This window comes from Phoxinus phoxinus, assembly GCF_949152265.1.
Source record: "Phoxinus phoxinus genome assembly, chromosome: 17".
NCBI classification, from domain to species: Eukaryota; Metazoa; Chordata; class Actinopteri; order Cypriniformes; family Leuciscidae; genus Phoxinus; species Phoxinus phoxinus.
Genome location: NC_136892.1, coordinates 4,421,785 through 4,443,698, shown reverse-complemented (window position 1 = coordinate 4,443,698; position 21,914 = coordinate 4,421,785). Strand labels below are relative to the sequence as shown.

Here is a 21,914-nt window from a genome sequence, read left to right as displayed (position 1 = left end):
GTATAGTGTAGATTAATACTACAGCAATCATATGCATTATCGGAATTATGATTAAATAAATATAAAAGTTGTGCATGGCAAAATACGGCAGTCATTCCGCATATGAAAAAGCCACAAACCCTCTATGCAAATATTAAATGTTTAATCGCACTTACACGTTTTAGACTATTAACTTGTGCTCATACATATAAGGCTGTGCATCATATTAGCATAGTTCTATACATAGGCAATAAAATATAGGCAAGAGCAGTGTGCTTTCATTCCGACGGTCGGCGCTACGCATTAACGCAAATCATTACACACACGATCGGTGCTCTAATCCTACATAAACATCACACAAAATGATTTACAGCTTAATGCAAAAACCTTGATCACTCGCCGAGGCACTTCCATGATGCACACATTCAAATTGTACGTGACATATCTGGGCAAAATGACCTGACTTCACACGGGTTATAATGCGTACACAGTCCATAACATTCACACTTTTAGAGTTCTGTCGCGAGAGTGCATCGTCAAAAGCATCTCAAGGTATCTCGGAATTAGTATTGGGCGTGCGCCACGGGGCTCTTCCCAAACGTGTAGTAATTAAATTGGAGTAATTAAGCAAACAGTGCACTACTATAGCCAAGTTCGCAGCAAACATGCACACCACAAACATCATACATTTAAAAGTAGCTCATAATCATAGATTTCCAGGAATATGGCACTACCTTTTAATGCCGTCGTGATCCCCCGACCACTGGTTCTTACAATTTCCAAGACACAACCATCAAGTCATATAGGCTACACTTACGTCAAATAGATTGCACCTTATCGTCAAACTTTTGCAAACGTCTTTTATGTCTGGATGCGAGGAGATGATGCTCTGAGATGCGAGCTGTTCTGAATTGGAGCTCGAGGCTGCTGCTACTGCTGCTGATGATGATGATGCTGAGCGCGCGCAGCTCTCGCGCACTCTTCATCGAAACTCTTCCCGGTTTACAGCAAATTAGTCATCTACCAGACACAAATCCACAACAATAAAGCTTTACTATAGCAGAGCAGCAACTGTGCTATGTCCCTGAAATGAGATCACTTGAATACATGGCGATTGTGTTACAGAATGGAAGGTACCAATCTCACATCGAAAGACCAATCCGTCCTATTTTTATATGCAGCACAATTTCACTTGCACTGCTGTCGACTTAATCTCTCGCAGTGGTTGGGGATCAAATCCTCTTACATTTTACCCGGATTTCACCTCGTTCTCGCTCTCTGCCATTGCGTTGGAACAATAACACAAAGCGCATCATTTCCATCACAATTAGCATGCTATTAATTATCACACCAACGATATTGAGCACTGCCACGTAAAAGGCATGTCAGACATGCATGCAAAAATATGCATGCCAAACCGCAGTGCATGCATATGCATACACCCAAAATAAAGTGGAATGCATGCATTTCTCACCGAAAAATCCCGATGACTCGAATCTTTCTCCCAAAAAATTCCCCTCGAAGCAGTCTCTACAAACCCTCTTCTCACTGACTCACCCACCGCCTGGAATATTGCACTGATATTTTTAAACAAATGCTTAAGGAAGATCCGCAGTCCTTACAGCGCATCTGCAGAGGAGCTTTTTGGATAATTTGCGTAGTGAGCACACAAACTAAAAGCCGGAGGGTGTTTAAAACGTGACATTAACGAGGAAAATAGCGCATCTTATTAGAGGCCACGTCGCGAGCTTCCATTTCAGTCTGCTGGGTGTTAGAGAGCGATGATGCTACAGATTCAAACATTAACAAAGCATTCATACAAACTCCACAGCGGCTTGACGTTCATGTAAATGTGCATGTGCATGTTCATGCATGCGCGAGACAGGATTTATCTCAATAAACGACGATGAGTAGCTCGCGCTCGCTGTCATTAGCAGAATATAGTTCAACTTTAACCTGATGCAATGCGAGCAACAGCTGCAACGCAAACCCCTCTAGTTTTAAAGTTTTAAACAGAATGTCAGTTTATAATGTCTTGTATCTTAAAGTCACCGTGTTTCCATCCTGGGAATACCTGAGCATAGAAGTCGGATCTCGCGTATCACGTTTCGCACGTGACTGTGCAGACGGTGTCATGTGCGTCAGGAAAGTTTTTATTTGCCGAGCGTACCCTTCATCTAATAAGTAACTCATAAATGATTCACATTCAGAGAGTGGCATTAATTCAAATGCATGATGCGAATGACTTTGCCCGTTTCGCTTCAGCACCACGGACAGCCACGAGACAACAGACAGCTTTAAAAAGCTCTCCAGATGAGCTTTCTTACAGCGAGCACGTGCACTGGAGGGGTTTGCACAGCAGAGGTCTACTTGATGAAACCTCTGAGTCACTGATTAAGCATGATATTGGATATAAGTCATCATTTTGTTTCCAAATAATTAACTAAATGAAAATGTCAATCGTTTTTATTAATAATACTGACCATGGTTGCTGCATGTAATGTTGTAGTCAAGACCAAATCAAGACCAAGACGAGTGTGTGTTCAGATAAGACAAGACCAAATCAAGACCAAGACGAGTGTGTGTTCAGATAAGACAAGACCAAAACCAAGGCAGGGCAAGAGACGCGAGATCAGGTCAAGACCAAGACCAGACCAGCACTCCTCAAATTCATCTGAAAAATCCTCATTTACTGCCTGATAAATGTCTTATATTTAATAAATAAAAACAATTAGAATAAAAAGACCCTATAGAGCTGCATAAATAATGTTGAGATTATTTTAAAAATACACATTTTGTTTTTGAACATTTATAAAATCAATATCACATTTGCAATCGTGCTCATATTCGCGAAGAAAGCTCTCTTGCTCTTGTGACATTGCTTAATTGTATCATATGTTTTATAGTAATATACGAAACAAGTTGAAGTGGGCATTTGTATTAATTTTGGTGACATTTTTGCACAAAAGAAACCAAACTACAAATAAGTTATTGATTGCATCAGGAAGTTTTATATCCAATCACATTAATTATGTTTGCAAATCAATCAGATAATGCACTGGCAATTTTATGCATGCAGTTGTAGTCTTGACCGGTCTTGAAATAAAATCCCAAGTCCTCTTAATCTGAGACTGAGACGAGACGGAGTACGAATGCGGTTCGAGACCGAGACGAGATCAAGATCTTCGAAAAAATGGTTGCGAAACCAAGACCGGTATGAGGACACTCAAGAACACTAGTTTTCCATTTTCCGCGCAAGGTCAATATTTTGGTTAAAAATGCTCCACAGACAGTATTCACCATAAGTAAAATACATGGACATAATTTTCCTGCTATTCTATTAACATATTGATTAAAATGTATTGCCTGCCCTAAAAAGTTCCATTGTATAAACTTGTCAGACAAATGTTATTTTTCTTTATTACAACTCATCATCTCAATTCTCAGTCATGTCTTTAACACTTTTTCAATATTTAGACTTTTTGTGTCCAAAATATGACCCAGAATCACCATTGTTTGGACATGTTAAGATATAAATGAATGTTCAGCTACAGCGGATATTAAGAAAAAGGTGCTGACCTGGGCCTAATGTCATTAATCATACATAAGTGCATTCTTGAGTTCTCATTGTACATTCATTGTACAATCTCTGACTGGCTGCGAACTCTGTTGATGTTGTGAATCTATTTCTAATTAATGTCTCACAAATACAAAGCAATGTGCCTCCTAAATGCTATTTTACCGTCCCACATATTGTGCATATGATCAAAATCAACATTTTTCTACATATCTTAACACATCCTTCCTACCACCACCACAACCAGAAACCTTTGTCCTTAAATACCTAAGATGAATGAAGAAAACAAACAAGGCTGGGACATCCTTAATGCGCAGTATGCCAACACAATATGGCAACTGTCTCCATCTTTGGATTGTACAGGGGCTAACTCTTAACTGTCAGGCTGTGCATCTATGGGGGGGCAGACAGTGAGCAGTTTATGTAACAGTGATTACAAGAGCAGGATTTAGTAAACCACTGCACATATTAATACTTCTCAGGCCATCTGTTTAAACTCTTGCTTGCCTTCTTTAATGTTTAATATTCTTTAATACACATTAAAGGGGACCTCTTATGCAAAATTCATTTTTACATGGTGTTTGAACATAAATGTGTGTCGGCAGTGTGTGTTTTAACAACCACCCTGTAATGGAAAAAAATACACCCACTCTTCTTTTTTTAATCCCTATAAATTACAAGCAGCGTCTCAGAACAAGCCGTTTGCAGATTGTAGCTTTTGTGATTTCACAAATGCTGAGGCCCCGCCCACAGCTCCTGGCGGACTCTGCCCTATTAGCATAGACCCCGCCCTGAGTGAGCTGGACACAGTCCGCCATGTTTATCTCCTCGCCAGAGCTTTTAACAGCAGCATTCAAGTAAGAAACGTATTCTTATTAAAGCTAGTACAGTTAATTCAGTCCAGAGCAGTGAGTGATTTTCTGTTTTTCTTTTGTTGTTTGATTCATATTTACAGCATATACAGCGTACTGTATATTATGATGCTTTTACTTTAATAAACAGATCTAATATATACACATATGATTTCTTTACTTGCTGTTTGCGTTCACAGGCATAACCGAGTGTTTTATGTGAACTTTTTTAAATTTATTTTTACATAACCTTGTGTGTATTTGACCGCTTAAGTGCAATATTAAGACGTGAAAGAGAACTTTATTTAATACTCACAGTATTATGTTATATTTAATACGGTGAGGCACTGCCTGACAGATGTGTGCACTCAGAAAACAGTATATCAGAAGTTTAGACTAAAATGGCTTTGAACAGCATGCAGATAACATGATGAAGAGTAACTGCAATGCGTGAGCGTGACCACGATAGAGATGATGACGGCCCTTGACCTCGTCCCTCTCACCACATAAGATGATACTCAAAACTAAACAGATGTTTTGTTAGGTTTTTTTGCAGAGTATCGGTGGCAGGAGCTGTACAGGCTCCGTCCTCTTCTGGAAACATGGATGGGGAGTAATTTGCATTTAAAGACACATGCATGAAAGCATCATGTTTTTACCTCCACTCAAAAATGACCACAACAACATATAATAAATGATCTGTGGGGTATTTTGAGCTTAAACTTGATGACACATTCTGGGAACACCTGAGGCTTATACTACATCTTTTAAAAGGAGGCATAATAGGTGCCCTTTAAAGTCCGAGTGAACCGGAAGTTGCAAACGACTTTTCTCAAGTGTTGTGACGCATTTCCGAGTGAAACGGAATAGTGAACAGAGGGCAGGTTTTACTTTAGCGCTCCTCCTCTCCATCTCTCGCCCATAGCAGAGTAACAGTTTGAGGGGAGTGGTTAAGCGATTAGCCAACCCAAGCCGTCAAGCCTATGTCATCAGAAAAGAACGCCATTCCAGACCCGGAAGTAACTTTTCAGACTTTGATTAAAGATAACTTCGGCAAACAATTTTTTTCCGTGTATTAACTTGCACGGATTAATTGTTCACCACAAGACTAGCAATATCCGCTAACAAAGTAAATAGGGTCAATTTTGATTTCATGCCGACTTTAACAGTTTTCAGTGTTGGTCTAAGTAGGTAAAGTTAATATTTAGTTAAAATGACACTATTTATCACAGAATTCCAAAGTTTAAAAAAGTTTCAGCTTGTTCAAGAGAAAAGTAAATGTCTGATTCCCAATTCTGAGTTATGATTGTGTCACTAGAATTGGCCTGAGGCTATGACAGTAACTGTCAACCCACGCTTGAAATAGGTAGAGAAGGACGAATCTTAGATTATTCTCGCCTGTGAATGAAACGCTGGAAGAAGTGACATAATCAACACCTATGCGCCTCAACCGTTCAAGGCTGCCAGATTTTGTCACTATTTTGGGAGAACCAGCAACTAGGCTTCCTGGTTTCTGAAGCGCGAGATACAATGAGGTGCACATTTAATCACATGACAGGTAGAAAAAGTGTCAGCAGGTACTCAAGATTTGCCTGCCAAACCAGGTGTGAATGTCATCAGTCAGGACACCAACACATGGAATTAATTCGGAGACAAGATAGAGAAATAGGATAAAATATAGAATCTGAAGTCCTTCCTGCATATCTAATATATATATTTGACAATGAACATTCTAAAACTGTGATGCTACCGTATAACCATTATAATGAGTATTATATTACGAGAAAAAAAGTTGTGTAAAATGTTAAGATTTCATAAGATAATACTGGTGTGGAGCTCTACAAAGCATGCTAAAAAAAATAGGGAGCATAATTATTTTGTAAGATTTCTTTTACAAAGCATTGTAACCAGCTCAAAAAATAAATTCAAAATGATGGTCAATGTGAGAGAAGCTTTGAAAAAAAAAAGGTCTACATATTATATTAAATATAGTCTAATTCAGTGGTACCCAGGCTTGTTCTACTGGACCCCCCTTTTGTTGAGAGCAAAAATATTTTCTTGCACCCACATAAGACACTCTCAGACATGACCTTGCTTGCAAAATCCTATAGGTGTCACGATTCACCTGTCTCCTCAGCACTACACTTCACAATCCTTCCAGGGCTGCTTTCCAGTCCAAAATTGTCATGCCCTTCACTTGCTAACTTCCCTCCGTCTCGTTCACATGGATGTACGTCATTGCTTACGTTGCACAAATGCCCACTACTGGCGGAAACTGCAATGGGCTGAATTGGAACGTCCTAAGCGGAACGTCACTTGAATCAGCTATGGATTTGTTTAATGCAGCATCCAAATGTATATAGGTGGGTTTGGGTTGTTTTAAATGTAAAAATATATAATTAATATATCATAGAGTTGTTTGTGGTGGTGGTGATTAGACGATATCTGCGCGACGTCACAATCGTGTTGCATTGTTGTATATGGAGCTGCCTGAAGTGTACATGTGAAGTAGACTCGTTCCCTCGATTTTGACCGCAAACTTCCCTCGTCCACTTCACGAAGTGGAACGCACTTCAAAATGGCGGCAGGGATTCCCCCGAGGGTAAGTGCTTAGGGAAGTTCGCAAGTGCGTGTCTAAAAGTGGACTGGAACGCAGCCCTGGCTCCTACCTTCACACACTCCACCATCACCTGCACCTGCAATCAATCACCCTCATCAGCTCCACTCTTTAAAAGCCTGAACCACACACACTATCATTGTCTAGTCTCAACTAGGACTCACCCAAGTTGTGGATGTTCCTTACCTGAGTCATCTCCTTACTTCTATACTCAGCGTTATACTGGTGTGTGTGGTGCTTGAGGTGCAACATACCTATGTTCTACTGCTTCATCTTCATCATCTTCTTCCTGGTTGTTGTCTACCTGCAATATACTTGACATTTACCTGTGTAGAATAAACTTGCTTATTGTTACTCACTACTTCTGCGAGTCTGTTTTTCCTGACAGAAGACCAGACCTAACCAATTGCAGTATGAGCTTACTTCACCACCTGATTGATCAGCTCACTCAAAATGGCCATCCAGTTGAGAAGTATGCTGAGGATTTCCTGGAGCTGGCTTCTACAGTTTACCTGGAGGATGATATGCTCCTGTTAATTTTCCATGGAGGTTTGGACAAGCCATTGCATTCTAGGGTGTCGTGGGATGTGCATGGCTGCACATAATAATAATAATAATAATTTGTTACATTTATATAGTGCTTTTTCTGAGACCGCAACGTACACACACCAGCTTACTGGTGGAGAGGAGACAGTGATGAAGTCAATCAGTATATGAGGATGATTAGGAGGCCATGATAGACAGACGCCAGGGGGCAAATTTGGCCAGAATGCCGGGGTTACACCCCTACTCTTTTTTTGAAGGACATCCTGGGATTTTTAATGACCACAGAGAGTCAGCACCTCGGTTTATTGTCTCATCCGAAGGACGAAGGACATTGGAGCAATATATTCTCTCTCCTGTGAGGTAACTCCAAAATTTGCTCCATTCCTAGAATTAGGTCGAGAATTTCCCTCAGACCAAGAGTTCGCTCCAGAGTCTACACTAACCTATGAGTTAGCTCACGAGCCTGTTCACGCTCCAGAGTTCAGTCAAGAGTCCGGTTCACAATCTGCTCACTAGCCCAAGCACACAGAAGCCCGCTCACTTCCCCGAACTCAGCCATGAGCACGCTCACTTCCTCAAACTCTTCCCAGAGCTCAGCCCAGTGCCTACTTTCATCCCAGAGCTCAGACCAGTGCCTGCTCTCATCCAAGAGTTCAGCCCAGTGCTGTCCAGTGTCGTCTCCAGCCCCTGAGCATAGTGCAGAGTGAGTGAGAAAAATTCCAGTCTCCATTCCAGTGAGAGAAATTCCAGAGTCCGTTCCAGTGAGAGATATTCCCGAGTCCTTTCCTGTGAGAGAAATTCTCGAGTCCATTCCTGAGTGTAAAATCCCCAAATATGTTTCAGAAAGGATTATCCCAGAGTCTGTTCCATGAAGTAGCTTTCCTCTGTCTATTCCTGAGAAAATAATCCTCAAGTCTTTTTCAGAAACTACAATCCATGATCCTATTCCTGAGAATGAAGTCCCAGAGTCTTTTCCATAGAGGTAAATCCCCAAATGAACTCCAGTGAGTGAGATTCTCAAGTTCATTCCAATGAGTGAGATTCTCATTATCATTTCAGTGAGTGAGATTTTCAAGTTCATCCCAGTGAGCGAAATTCCCGAGCCTGCTCCAAAGAAAACAGTTCTCGTGCCCACTCCTGAAGCCCCAGAGACTGCTCAATCTCCAGAGCTCAGTTGATTTAATCTCCAGCATCCATAGCTCCCTCCTCATGGCCAAATAGACTGCTCCTTCCTGGCTCCCTGAGTTCCCGGCGCCTCCCTGGCATCCTGAGCTTCTGACGCCGCCCTGGCCCCCTCTATCGCCAGTGCCTCTCTGGAGGCTGCTCCTCCTGCCGGCACCGCCCTGGTCACCTTCTGCATATCCGTCCTCCCTCCCTGGGTGTATTCGGTTTGCTGTGAGCTCACTCCTTCTGGGAGGGGGAGTACTGTCAAAATTCAGTCTCCTCAGCGCTACACTTCCCACAATGCTTCCTGGCTCCCACTTGCAAACACTCCACCATCACCTGCACCTGCTATCAATCACCTTCATCAGCTCCACTCCTTAACACCCTGCACCACACGCACTATCATTGACTGGTCTAAACTAGTATTCACCCAAGTTGTGGATATTCCTTACCTGATATAGCTACCTCCGTATTCTTCTCCTTATCTTCAATCATGCATGTCTCTAGTCTCCAGTTCTACTACTCCCTGCAAGAGGAAATCATCTCCTTAGTTCTATTCTCAGCATTATACTGGTGTGTTGGGTGCTTGTGGTGCAACATACCTGTGTTCTACTGCTTCGTCTTCATCATTGTCTCCTTGGTTGTTGTCTACCTGCAATATACTTACCACTAACCTGTGTAGAATAAAATTGCTTATTGTTACTCACTACTTCTGTGAGTCTGCGTTTCCTGACAAAAAGATTTGTTTGAAACGTTATAAGCAATACAGTACTACAACTTCTTAACTTCAACAGGCTTCTCTTTGTGTTTGTGATGTGAAGTCTTTGAGTGGCGTCTTAACTTCTTCAGCTTTATACTGTCAGAAGCTAATATTTTGAGGCACGCGACACACTGTGGTCTCTCTTCATTACTCACCGTTGTACTGGTGAATCCAAGGACGATATATGCCTTGTCATATTTTCTTTTCTACACTGGACGGTGCACAGTGAACATTGCAAATCCATTTCTCTTTTGTGTCAGAAGTTGTGCAAGTGCTTGGAGTACCTCACAAATAGAATGGGGCATCAGTTAACTGTCGTGTCGAATTTGTCTTAACACACCGCATCCAGTGTAGACAACATCACTGATTATAATAGGTTTATTTGTTTTTATCCTGTCATGCTGTGCCGCTAAAGTCTTGTGTAGACACATTGTTTTGGTAGTTGTCAAATTTGAAGTAGATTCATTGTCTGCTTTATGTTTAAATTACACTGGCAGTCCCTTCACAAACTTGTCCATGCAGAACCATGCATCATTCATTTATATTTTTACACAGCTCCCTACAAAAATGAATTCTAATTCTTTAATCATTCCATCTAGAGGTCGGTTATTCCATGACAACAACTGCTACAAATGATAACAGGCCACTCATGTGGGTACTGCTAAACATTTTGAGGTAAAACAATTACAGTCTAATTAATATTTTGTGTACAATCTTCTGACTTTACACAATCAAGGTACAGTATTTGTCATGCTTTTTATAATCCCCTTGTGTTTTTAGCTTAGTAACTAATGTAAGACAATATTAGATTTATTAGATTTCTTTGTAACAATTTCAATGATCCATTATAAGGGAATTCTTAATGCTTTATAATACATGTCACATACCTGTCCTATCTCGTGTAGCACATGTGGGTTTTTGTGTTCCTCGATCCCAACCCTCCTTGTTATCTCATTATTGGTTTAATTTGCCCCACCTGTTGTTCCCTCATCACCTGCCTGATTTGTCCCTTTTATAAGTTCCTTTGTGTTTGCAGTCTGTGTCGGATCGTTGTCTTGTATACGTCTCCTGCTTTTCCCGTGACCCTCTGGTATGTTTGTTTTTAAAGTTGTGGTTGTGGTTATGTTTTATATTATGGTTTTCCCCCTTGTGGGTTTTTGTTTTACTTTGTTTCCTTTTTTACAATAAATCTTTATTCTTTCATGCATTTGAGTCCTCACTCAGTTTTCTTTAATTATAACGTAACATAAAGATCCGACCATGTCGAGGACTCAGCAAAAGATGTCACATCACCCACCAGCCCCCTCTGTCTCGTGTCCCCAATACGAACGTATTCTTCGTTTTCAGTTGCTAAGTTCCCTCCGCCAACAAGGGGCTGATTTGAGTAACTTCGCGGTCGAATTCCTTAGAGCGGCGGAGGGATTAAGACTGAATGAAGGGAGGAGAAGGAAGACTCCCTCCGTGACTGTCCTGGTGGACCTTGTTCCGGTGGTCCCGAGTCCGGTGGTCCCAGTTCCGGTGGTCCCAGTTCCGGTGGTCCCAGTTCCGGTGGTCCCGAGTCCAGTGGTTCCAGTGCTGGTGGTTCCCAGTGCCGGTGGTCCCAGTGCCGGTGGTCCCAGTGCCGGTGGTCCCAGTGCCGGTGGTCCCAGTGTCGGTGGTTCCAGTGTCGGTGGTTCCAGTGCCGGTGGTTCCAGTGCCGGTGGTTCCAGTGCCGGTGGTTCCAGTGCCGGTGGTCCCGAGTCCGGTGGTCCAGAGAAGGAGGAGAAGAAAGGCCTCCTCAACGACTTGTCTGGTGGCTCCTAACCCAGACACCATCCCGGAGGTGACTGCCATCCCTGACACGCCGTCCAGGCGCCCTGCTCTGCCCGCGCCGCCCAGGCGCCCGAGCTGCTCGACCTGCTGGCCCCCCCAGAGCTGCTCGCCCTGCCCGCGCCACCCCAGCGACCCGTCACGTCTGCCAATCCAGAGACTGTTCACGTTACATCTGACGATCCAGAGACAGTTCACGTCACGTCTGCCGATCCAGAGACTGTTCATCGTTCCTGAGCCGGTGGTGTCTGTTCCAGTTCCTGAGCCGGTGGTGTCTGTTCCAGTTCCTGAGCTGGTGGTGTCTGTTCCAGTTCCTGAGCCGGTGGTGTCTGTTCCAGTTCCTGAGCCGGTGGTGTCTGTTCCAGTTCCTGAGCCGGTGGTGTCTGTTCCAGTTCCTGAGCCGGTGGTGTCTGTTCCAGTTCCTGAGCCGGTGGTGTCTGTTCCAGTTCCTGAGCCGGTGGTGTCTGTTCCAGTTCCTGAGCCGGTGGTGTCTGTTCCAGTTCCTGAGCCGGTGGTGTCTGTTCCAGTTCCTGAGCCGGTGGTGTCTGTTCCTGATCCTGAGCCGGTGGTGTCTGTTCCTGATACTGAGCCGGTGTCTGTTCCTGATACTGAGCCGGTGGTGTCTGTTCCAGTTCCTGAGCCATGGCCGCCTGAAGGGTCATATCCTCCCTGGCTGCCCGAGGGAAAGTCTCTGCCCTGACCGCCCAAGGGAAAGTCTCCACCCTGGCCGCCCGAGGGAAAGTCTCCGCCCTGGCCGCACGAGGGAAGGGCTCCGCCCTGGCCGCACGAGGGAGAGTCTCCGCCCTGGCCGCCCGATGGACTGTCGTCTCCGCCCTGGCCGCCCGAGGGGTCGTCTCTGCCCTGACCATCCGATGGACGATCTGCTCCGCCTTGGCCTGCCGAACTGTCCACTTCCCTTGTCCCTCCCTGGTCTGTTCCTCTCGGGTCTGTCCTTACCGTCCCTAGTGGAGCGTCTGGTAGCCGCTCCTTAAGGAGGGGGTAATGTCACATGCCTGTCCTGTCTCGTGTAGCACATGTGGGTTTTTGTGTTCCTGTCTCTTTCTCGATCCCAACCCTCCTTGTTATCTCATTATTGGTTTAATTTGCCCCACCTGTTGTTCCCTCATCACCTGCCTGATTTGTCCCTTTTATAAGTTCCTTTGTGTTTGCAGTCTGTGTTGGATCGTTGTCTTGTATACGTCTCCAGCTTTTCCCGTGACCCTCTGGTATGTTTGTTTTTGAAGTTGTGGTTGTGGTTATGTATATTATGGTTTTCCCCCTTGTGGGTTTTTGTTTTACTTTGTTTCCTTTTTTACAATACATCTTTATTCTTTCATGCATTTGAGTCCTCACTCAGTTTTCTTTAATTATAACGTAACAATACATGCATAATGCCGTACAAACAACCTTATATGCCAGCTCTCCTCAAGGGCCAATTGGATGGCGAACAGTTCACAGTTGCCAAAGTCATAATTTTGCTCTGCTTTGGAGAGCAAGGTTCATGGATAAAATATTTCCCTCCGCTGTTGTGACAAGATGGCCCCACTCCCGTCGTAGATGTTGTAACGGCTAGACCAATCAGACACTCAATTATTTGTTATATTTAACAAATAATCTTTAAACCTCCACAACCAACAAGCAAACTGTGTAAAACTGGTATGTGGCAACCCACCAAAAACCTCAGGTTAACATATTAGCAAATGGTTTTACAACCCTCTTCCCTTAAAAGAATGTGAGGAGAGGTACTCTCACTGCATTCCTTTTTTTTAAACACACCCAATGTCTACAAGAACTTAGTTTTTCTCCACATTAATTTATAGACAATCCTTGCTGTGAATAAACATGCATCTTTTCAGTACATGTTTTGTATATTGTCTATGTCTACTGTATACTGTTTTATGCAAGCTTTAGGATAGTATTATTAGATAATGTACCCTTTTGAGACATGCACAATCATTTGATTGCACAATCATTTATAGTGTATAGTGCTTTAATGATTGAATGAATGTGTTATTACTACTTGATTAATCAAGATTGCAAATACCATTCACGGGTTTTTGTGGCCATATAATCTTAGCATAAGTGGTAAACGGATTTGGCTTGCTGTCTGCTATAGAGGGGCTCAGAGAGGATATTATACTCAAGCTCCAATTGCCCCCATTACACAGGCAAAATATGGTACAAAAGGAGGAGAAGGGAGGAGGAGGGATGCCGAAAGAACTAACAACGAAAAAATGGTAAGCTGGTTTTTATACCTTGGTATTAATTAGAAGATTAGATGGGCATACTCTTCCCGAAATTACGTTAATAACTTCACTTCTTGTTATCTAGGAATTTTCATTTGAATGACCTAGATGATCGGTATATTATATGTTGATACTAGGGGTGTGCAGAAGAGCCAATATCTGTATCTTTAACAATCTCAAAATTATTTGTATCTGTATTCTGAAAAAAAAAAAAAAAAAAAAATAGAAGTGGGCAGGGCTTTGCCTGAAAATTCGTACAATTACTTGAGAAGACTCCCAAGAAGACAACCAAACTATGGTTTTACAGCCTATGGGCCCTATCTTGCACCCAGAGCAATTGACTTTGAACACCGACGCATGTATCATTCCTATTTTGCACCCGCGCACAGCGGACTTTTCCCTCCACAGACGCACGTCGGTAAATTAGGGAATGAACTTGCGCTCGCGGGGGTGGTTCAGCGCAAAGAGGCGGCGTGTTCCGGCGCAAAACTGCCCTGGTGCTATTTTCCAGTTTTAGAAAGCAATTGCGCCACTGACCAGGAAAAATACAGTCTAAAGACAGTGGCGCGTTGCGCGTTAGTGATATGGTATTTTAAGGGCGCGTGCTTGGCCATAATGTTAACGCGCATCCACTTTGATTCTCTAATATAAACAGACGCAGCAGATTTCATTTTTGCAAATCATACATTATTACAAGGAAAAATATTAACACACGAGGGAAATCATTGTTGTGTCCGTGAAGATGAGAAAAAGATCTATCTAGATAAAAAAATAAAAAATAATCTAGATTAGGCTACACATTTAGCCAAATTATACGCCTGTTTAACCGAAGCTAATTTGGGTGGGTTTCTCCCATCATCCCCATTGTCACTTCTCTGTGTTTTACGGCCCTGACGAGAACGTCGGTCTCCTCGGCTGTGAACCGCTACTGGCGTGCGCTGGCAAATCCGCCGTTATAATAGCGATCCGCCATGGAACAAGTGCGCCGGCTCTTAAAGGGAATGTGAGAGGACGCTCTGATTGGTTTATTTCACGTTACGCCCAAACCACACCTATGAATAATGAAGTTACTTCAGACCAACCCCTTTTACATTTGTGCCAGGCGCAAGAGTCATTTATCCCGCCGGGAAAATAGCAACAGCGCCGGGATCCGCCCTCAAAGTTACTTGCGCTTTGACACTTGCGTTTCAGATCGTTAAAATAGGGCCCTTTATGTTTTCTTCATAGTTATCACAGAACATTGTATAATTGGAAAATTTTTATATTTTAATATTATAACATTTACATAAATATATTTGAACTGTCAGAGCCAATAGCTTCATATAGGCAATGCTTTGTGGTGTAATGCGGTTGTGCTTCGGGTGACCCAAGTTCGAGGCCCAGCTCGGGGATCTTTCATGATTAAAAAGGTCAATTTAAAACCGTATTAGTAAATGTTAATTGACGTTATATAAGATTATATATATATATATATATATATATATATATATATATATATATATATGGATAAATGCCGTCTCAGAGAGAGAGTGGGACAGAATTATGTAGCCTATCATACCATACAAAGTTAAAAACATTTAAATAGATATATCAAGTAGTATAAAATGTATCTTAGTTGATTATTAGATTACTCTTGACAGAGAGCTGGTCTGGTTTCTTAGAGACTCGCAGAAACGGAATTTGGCTGTTTGATTTGTGATTTTGCTTTGCTTACTCCATTAATTTGTGTATCATATCGTACAAGGTTTAAACCATTTAAATATGATGTATTATTTAGTTGACAAGCTCTGATTTCTGCAAGACATACAGAGAGGCAACAGCAGCACGGCTATTCTATATGATCTGCACTCAATTCATTCATAAAGTTAAACGCTCATTATAGCGTGGTGATTTTTGAGGTTTATGTATAATATTGTGCTTTCCCCTGGCTCACCTGTTATCCAACAAACACGATAAGTGCAGAATTATTAGTTATTTGTTTTGAAGTCATTATCAATGCCCTTCCAAATAAGATATTTGGCTTCGGGCACACCTCTAGTTGATACCTATGCAACATATCAGCATTAAAATAAACGTTATTTTCGCATCAACACCCAATCCATCTATGTACATATGCAAAAATGTAAGCTTCTAAACAAAGGAACTTTTCCCTCTGAAAATGTTTACCTTTCCCAATCGCAAGTTCAAGAGATTTGAACCTTCTTCAGAGACTTCACGAGACTGCTTCAACTGCAAAGGTATTGCAAGTATAGTACATTTGAACACTAAACAGAGGTTTAGTATAAGCGGCAGACCCCGTACTAATAAGGTGTTTTAAACTAAGAAACTGATAGTTCTTTCAGGTAGTTAAATTATTCTTCATTCCCCTGTTCTGGTAAAATTCACTTTCACTTTTCCATCTCCCATTGTTACGGTCTATGTTATTTGTTTGGAGTTTTTCCTTTTCTCTTTCTGTACTTTCACTTTTAAGCAGGACGATGCGGCTACCTGAGTGGTTTATCCATCTGTCCATCATCGTAATGCCTGGTGACGATTCAACGCGGCTTCACCAATGAGGGCGCGCCATGTGCCTTTAAAGAGCGCACCTGCGTGGGAGGCGGGAGATGATTTGCACTCTAGAGCCATTGTTATTTTTTGTGATGCATGTTTGCCTGACCTGTACCGTCATAGTGGTTTGAGAAATGTGTTCTTGGTGAACTTGGTATTTGAGGCACATTTAGTGTTGACTTTTCTCTGTGAGTATTTCGCCGTTTATTTTGTTCTGGCGGTTTGATCTGTTATAAACGGGGGAAGAGAAAAGAACAGCTGAGATATCACGTGATATACATGTGCTACACTGAGTTATCAATTGTGTCTAGAACACTAGTTTAGCGATCTGTGCCACTGTTTGTAGTTTTCGTTTTGTTAGTAAGAGTAGTTTATTTAGGGCGTCTTTGACGCTGAAGATCTTTTGTTTTTGTTCTTGCTGAATGTTAATCTAGTCAGATTATATTGTGTTGTTTTTTCTAGTAAGATCGGTTTGGTTTTGCTTATTTCTTTGATTTGTCACGGTCTAGTTTTATTTCTCTTATCTCTTATCTTTTATTTATCTCTTATCTCCATCTTTTTTTTGTGAACTCTTTTCTTTAGTTTGTAAACCCTTTGATATAATTAATACTTTGAAGTGTCCTTGTCATATTGATACTCATTGTAATAAATCCTATCACTTTCCTTACACTAGATTGGTTTGTGTGAGTTGTTTTCCAGTGCGCGTTCAATATTTTAATGTTGCACGCCTTACTCCCTCTAGGTTTGTAACACCCATGTATGCTTGACTTGTGTGTATGTGTTCGTTTAGATCAGTTATGTGTCCGTGATTTAGTTAATAAAACTGTGTGTACAATACACATAAGTTCCCTGGTTCTGATTCTGCCTCCAGATTAATGCCAATTAAACGATTCCTGATCATGTTACATGCTCTAAGCGCTGTAGAAAGAATAATTTTTTCTTTAGCCATGAAAAATATTCTTTCCGAGAGTTGATAGACAATCAAAACCAAGTGTTCACTTGATGGAAGGTTGGTTGTAATATTAAATCTGTTAATAACTCACTCTCTCCAACAGGCCATCAAGTCCTTGTCAAGTGCTGCAGAAAAAATCAGTAACTGGCTCTGGATCAAGCGTAAGGACCCCAGCTGGGCAGCAAGGTAGAGACAGAGGGTATGCGGTCAGGCTTAGACCCGACTCAGGGATAAGGAGGATATGGCATGGAGGGGGGTACAGCGTTGATCCTTCTGGAGACGTTGTGGGCCTCAATCAACGATACGCTGATGAAGCAGGGTGCCGACCTGATGACCCCAATGACATACCTTACCCTCCTTTTCACCACTCCACACTGACTGCTACTGTTAAGAGTTTCCTACTAAAGGGATTGAAACATCTAGTTTAGCTTTACATACTAATGAAATATTAATTTTATTAACTGAACCAAATATTTATACTTTTTTTATAACGAGTTATGATACATTTTTTATATTTCCTATTTGAGTTAATTCACTACAATTTGTCCACTTTTACCACAAAGGGTTTGTCTCGATCAGGATGGTGAAGGTACATGTCAGTCGTTGGAAGCTATGGGTTGCGTCTTGCGACCAGGACAGAGACTTGGGCTTGGACTTCAAGAGAGAGGACAAGGTAGCTGTGATGGAGCTCATCTTCTTGATAAAACAGTGGTAGAAGTTGGCAAAACCTCTTTAATGGTGGTTGGAACAAAGCAGGATAACAATGCTTCCACCTTCCCCTCATCCATCTTAATACCTTCAGCACTTATGTGATATCCGAGGAACTGGGTGGAGGCTTGGTGGAATGTGCACTTCTCCACATTGAGATACAGTTTAAATTTCCAAACCTTTTCCAGGACCAGCTCAAAATGTTTGCGATGTTCGGCCAGGTTCTGGGAGTATACAAGGATGTTGTCACAGTGCCCAGTATGTGTCACACAGGCTGTCTTCCCCTCGTCCCCCTTCCATATCTGATTGAGGTTGTATGCACTTCTGAGGTCCCGCTTGGTAAGGAATGTGGTTCCACAAAGCATTTTCAAGGCGGCTGGGATGTGTGAAGTGGATACTGAAATTGTATGGTGATCTTATTGAGGAACCAGTAATTGTTGCAGGGCCACAAGCCTCCATCCTTCTTTGTCATGAAGAACAATCTGGAAGCTGCAGGGGAAATGGATGTATGCTTGCTGGAGGGCCTTTTCCACATACTCCTCCATGGGCCAGTCTGGAAGCAGTCAGGCAAGCACTGGGAGCCCCACTAAAAGATGTTGCCATTGGACCAGGACAGGATGGGATTATGTTCCATGAGCCATGGGCGCCCTAAGATGACATCGACTGTTGACTTCTCTAGAACCAGGAAGACAATGTTCTTAGTATGAAGGAAGCCCCCATGCAGTTGGATGGGACACACAAAATAACGGACACTACCATGGCTGAGGGGTTTTTCTATTACGGAGGGGACTTTGAAGCAGGATTTGCTGAGCCTTTCTTTTTAGATTGCTGGTTCATTCCACCAACTGGATACAGCTAGGGTACGAATCTTCAGAGCATAGTTAGTTATTGAGCTTTTTTCCCCGATGTACCTTATACAGTTGGCTTTTATCGTAGAGTGAACAGTGAAACCTTCAACATACATATATGGTGAGAGTAGTGTGGCCTTTTTTATCAGGCTGTTGAGATTGCAATCAGGTGGTTCATTGTTTGTGTTTCCTCTGCCTCTAGACATGCATAATTGTGGTTGCCAGGGGCGACGCTTATACTGGCATGGACAACTCTTCAGACCGTGTAGATTGGTTGTGAAGGAGAGCTGGTGTGACAGAGGTGTCTGGTGCAAAAAAGTTTTCTGGTGTGGTGAATGCACAGCAGAGGGAGACCACAAGATCTTTGAATGGGTCTGGTCCCACTGGGATCATGTTTGTTCTGGCCTTCTGTCAGGATATACCAGAATCAGAGACAGTTAGTTAAACCCAAATGCTGGCGTTTATTGACTCAATGACAGAGGAATCAATTCAGGTAAGTAAATGAGAGATAGACAGTTCAATGATGAGATAAGGGATAGATAGCAGTGCTCTCTTTCCTTTATCAGGGTATTAGATGATCAGCACACAGCAGAGCATTTGAGATGTTACCACACACACACACACACACACACACACACACACACACACACACACACACACACACACAGGAAAGATGCTGTGAGTATAAGGGCGAGTAATACAAAACACAGAGGTTACCAGGGGACCGCTGGAGTTAACAAAGGAGATCGCTGTGGAGACTTAAGAGCCAACCACCAAGGTAAGTAGAGCAGGTAACGGGTGTGTTTCCTAGATGGTAGACAGATACTAAGTGACTGTTGGTTTGTACTTATATGGAGAATGGTAACTGTGGTGCGGATGAGGGTCAGCACCTGCATTAGCCTGGTCCTACCAGACTCTTGTACATTTCATTTGTACAGAGAGTCTGGCCTCTCTCCATTGACAAGCGTTAACTTCCTTGAAGGCGGGTCCTCTGATGAAGTTTAAAACTATTGGATCTGCCCAGAGCCACTCTGGATCTGCCATAACCAGTCGCTAACGTTTGGCCGTGACGAAACTTCAACTCAAACTAGCGCACAACCTCAACATCATCGTTCTCAGCCACTCCCTCTGTTCGCTGTTTGGACCGGTAAAAAATTGACCGGAGAAAACCCACGAATATACCGCAAATCCCAGACGACGCACTGAAGGAAAATGAAAATTGAGCGGAAGTACGTAGGAGGGCGGAGCCAGGCTACACCTGCATGGGTTCACTATCATCTTGTGTGTGTGTGCGCAGCTTGCAAAAAAACAGCTTACCAGGTTTTTCATGGATATTTTTTATATAAAAAAATACATTTGGTTGAAGTCCTGCATCTCTAATAATTTTCACATACTACTAGAAACATTATATATATATTATTATACATTAATAGAAAAATTATATAAGTGGGACAGATGTCTTAAACCCGCTCCTCTATTTAATGAGGGACGCTCCATCTTCACATGAATCTCCTCCTTTACGTCTCATTCAAACCACATGTCTTCTCTTTCCAGAATCCTCACCTCAAGCTCGTCTATGCTGAGCCATGCGTCAATAAAGTGGCTGTTTTGTTTCCCTATATACAGATCCTTGCATTACTCCTCTGATGTTTAGGAATGAGGTCGTTTGGATGAATCAAACGTTGTCTCAGTGTAGTCGATGGTTTAAAATACACAGGAACGATATGCTTGGAACTTTTGGAACTTCAATCCTTCTGAACTTCTCCGATGCAGCCACATAACATGGTTTTTGTGTACCAAACATACTACATTCTTGTCAACTTGTTTTTATGTAGTCCAGTGACTTTTAATAAAGAGTTTGTATGAACATTTTTAGAAATCATGAATCTACATACAATTGATTTTACAACACAGTCTCACCCCAAAATGTCACATACTGACGGGTCTTGACCATACGGCAACATACGACGAAAAGGGTACCCTTTAACGTCCATGTGTGACGATTCGGGTATGGTTGGGTTTAGGTATGCGTTAGGGTACCGCTAGGAGGCGCTGCTGGTGCGCTTATGTCTGCGTCTCATATTGACGTAATAGGGGTACCCTTTTCGTCGTATGTTGACGTATGGTCAAGACCCGTCAGTATATGACGTTTTGGGGTGAGACCGGGCTGGATTTTACTGTATAAAAGAGTCACCTATATTTGAATGTATTTGAGCTTGTTTAATTTACAATATTTTTTCACTATGCCCAGATCCAAAATGGATCTTATAATTATAAAAAAATAAGAGAGAAAATCATAAAAAAAAAATTAAAAAAAAAAAGTGTAATTTTGTATTAATATAACTACTTATTTTTAGATACATATGGATAGATGCCACTGGGAAAAATTACAAAATATGTTTAATACAAGAACAACATAATGAAGTACAGCCAAAAAATAAATAAATAAATCCAGTTTTCATTAGGAAAAGATGCTTTAAAGACATAGTAATTACTAGCCTCTCACACAAGGTCTATAATCAAGTTTAAGGCTTCTCTGCCAGTCTTCAGAGGGAGGAAACTGATGAAGGTCAAGAGTTTAGCTGGTTAGACAAAGGCTCATTTAGACTTAAAAAGCATTATTTGTAAGAAGCCCAGCCATTTCAACCAGAGACTATAAACAACATTTCCTAAACCTATAATCACTAATTGATCAAACTCTGTTGTAGGATGATAGTATTACAAGTGCTTTTATAGAAAGGGTATATAATAGGGCTTGAAACTCTTAAAACATGAATACGTATTTAGATCGTTTTTCTATCAGTAAACATTAACATCAAACACATTTATTTTACTATAATCGTGGGGATTTGTCATAGACTTCTATTGGTTTTATACCATTCCCTAACACCAACTCTACTACTACCCCTCCGAAACTTGTAGACCTTTACATTTTGAGATTAAACAATAAACAATAATTTATTGTAGTGTTTATTAATCAATTTCCCTCATGGGAACTGCTGGCCGGTCTCCACAATGGACCTGTACACACACAATTAAAATGTACTACCACAAATGAAAGAAAAAAATATTAGTTTGCTCTGTTTTTCTTACAACAAAAATGTGGTTGAATTTGAAGTCAAGTCTTTCATTTGAGTAAAGACTGAGAAGATGGAATTATACTTTTTATAATCTAAAATTTATTTTATTTTTATAAAATAATTGCACATTTATAATTGCAAAATGTGAGGCTGTTCAGATGAGGCTGGAGGCTGTTTAGATGATGCATGGAATAATGCTTGAATTAATTAAAATATAGTAGTGTACTGTG

The 21,914-nt window shown here is 41.8% G+C and overlaps 1 protein-coding gene across 6 annotated transcripts in view; it reads right to left on the bottom strand.

The window, feature by feature from the left end:
* The window catches only part of gabra1 (gamma-aminobutyric acid type A receptor subunit alpha1), a 35,348-nt gene extending 33,172 nt beyond the window's left edge, over positions 1-2,176 (bottom strand). The window contains exons 1-2 of one of the 6 annotated variants that reach the window (XM_079586917.1): positions 1,454-2,061; positions 714-999 (exon numbers count right to left, since the gene is read on the bottom strand). The gene's annotated coding sequence lies outside the window, so the exon portion shown is untranslated. Of the gene's footprint in view, positions 1-713; positions 1,394-1,453 lie in introns of those variants that run through there. The other 5 variants (XM_079586919.1, XM_079586921.1, XM_079586920.1 and 2 more) reach the window with 5 other exon arrangements.
* Positions 2,177-21,914: the final 19,738 nt, after the last annotated feature.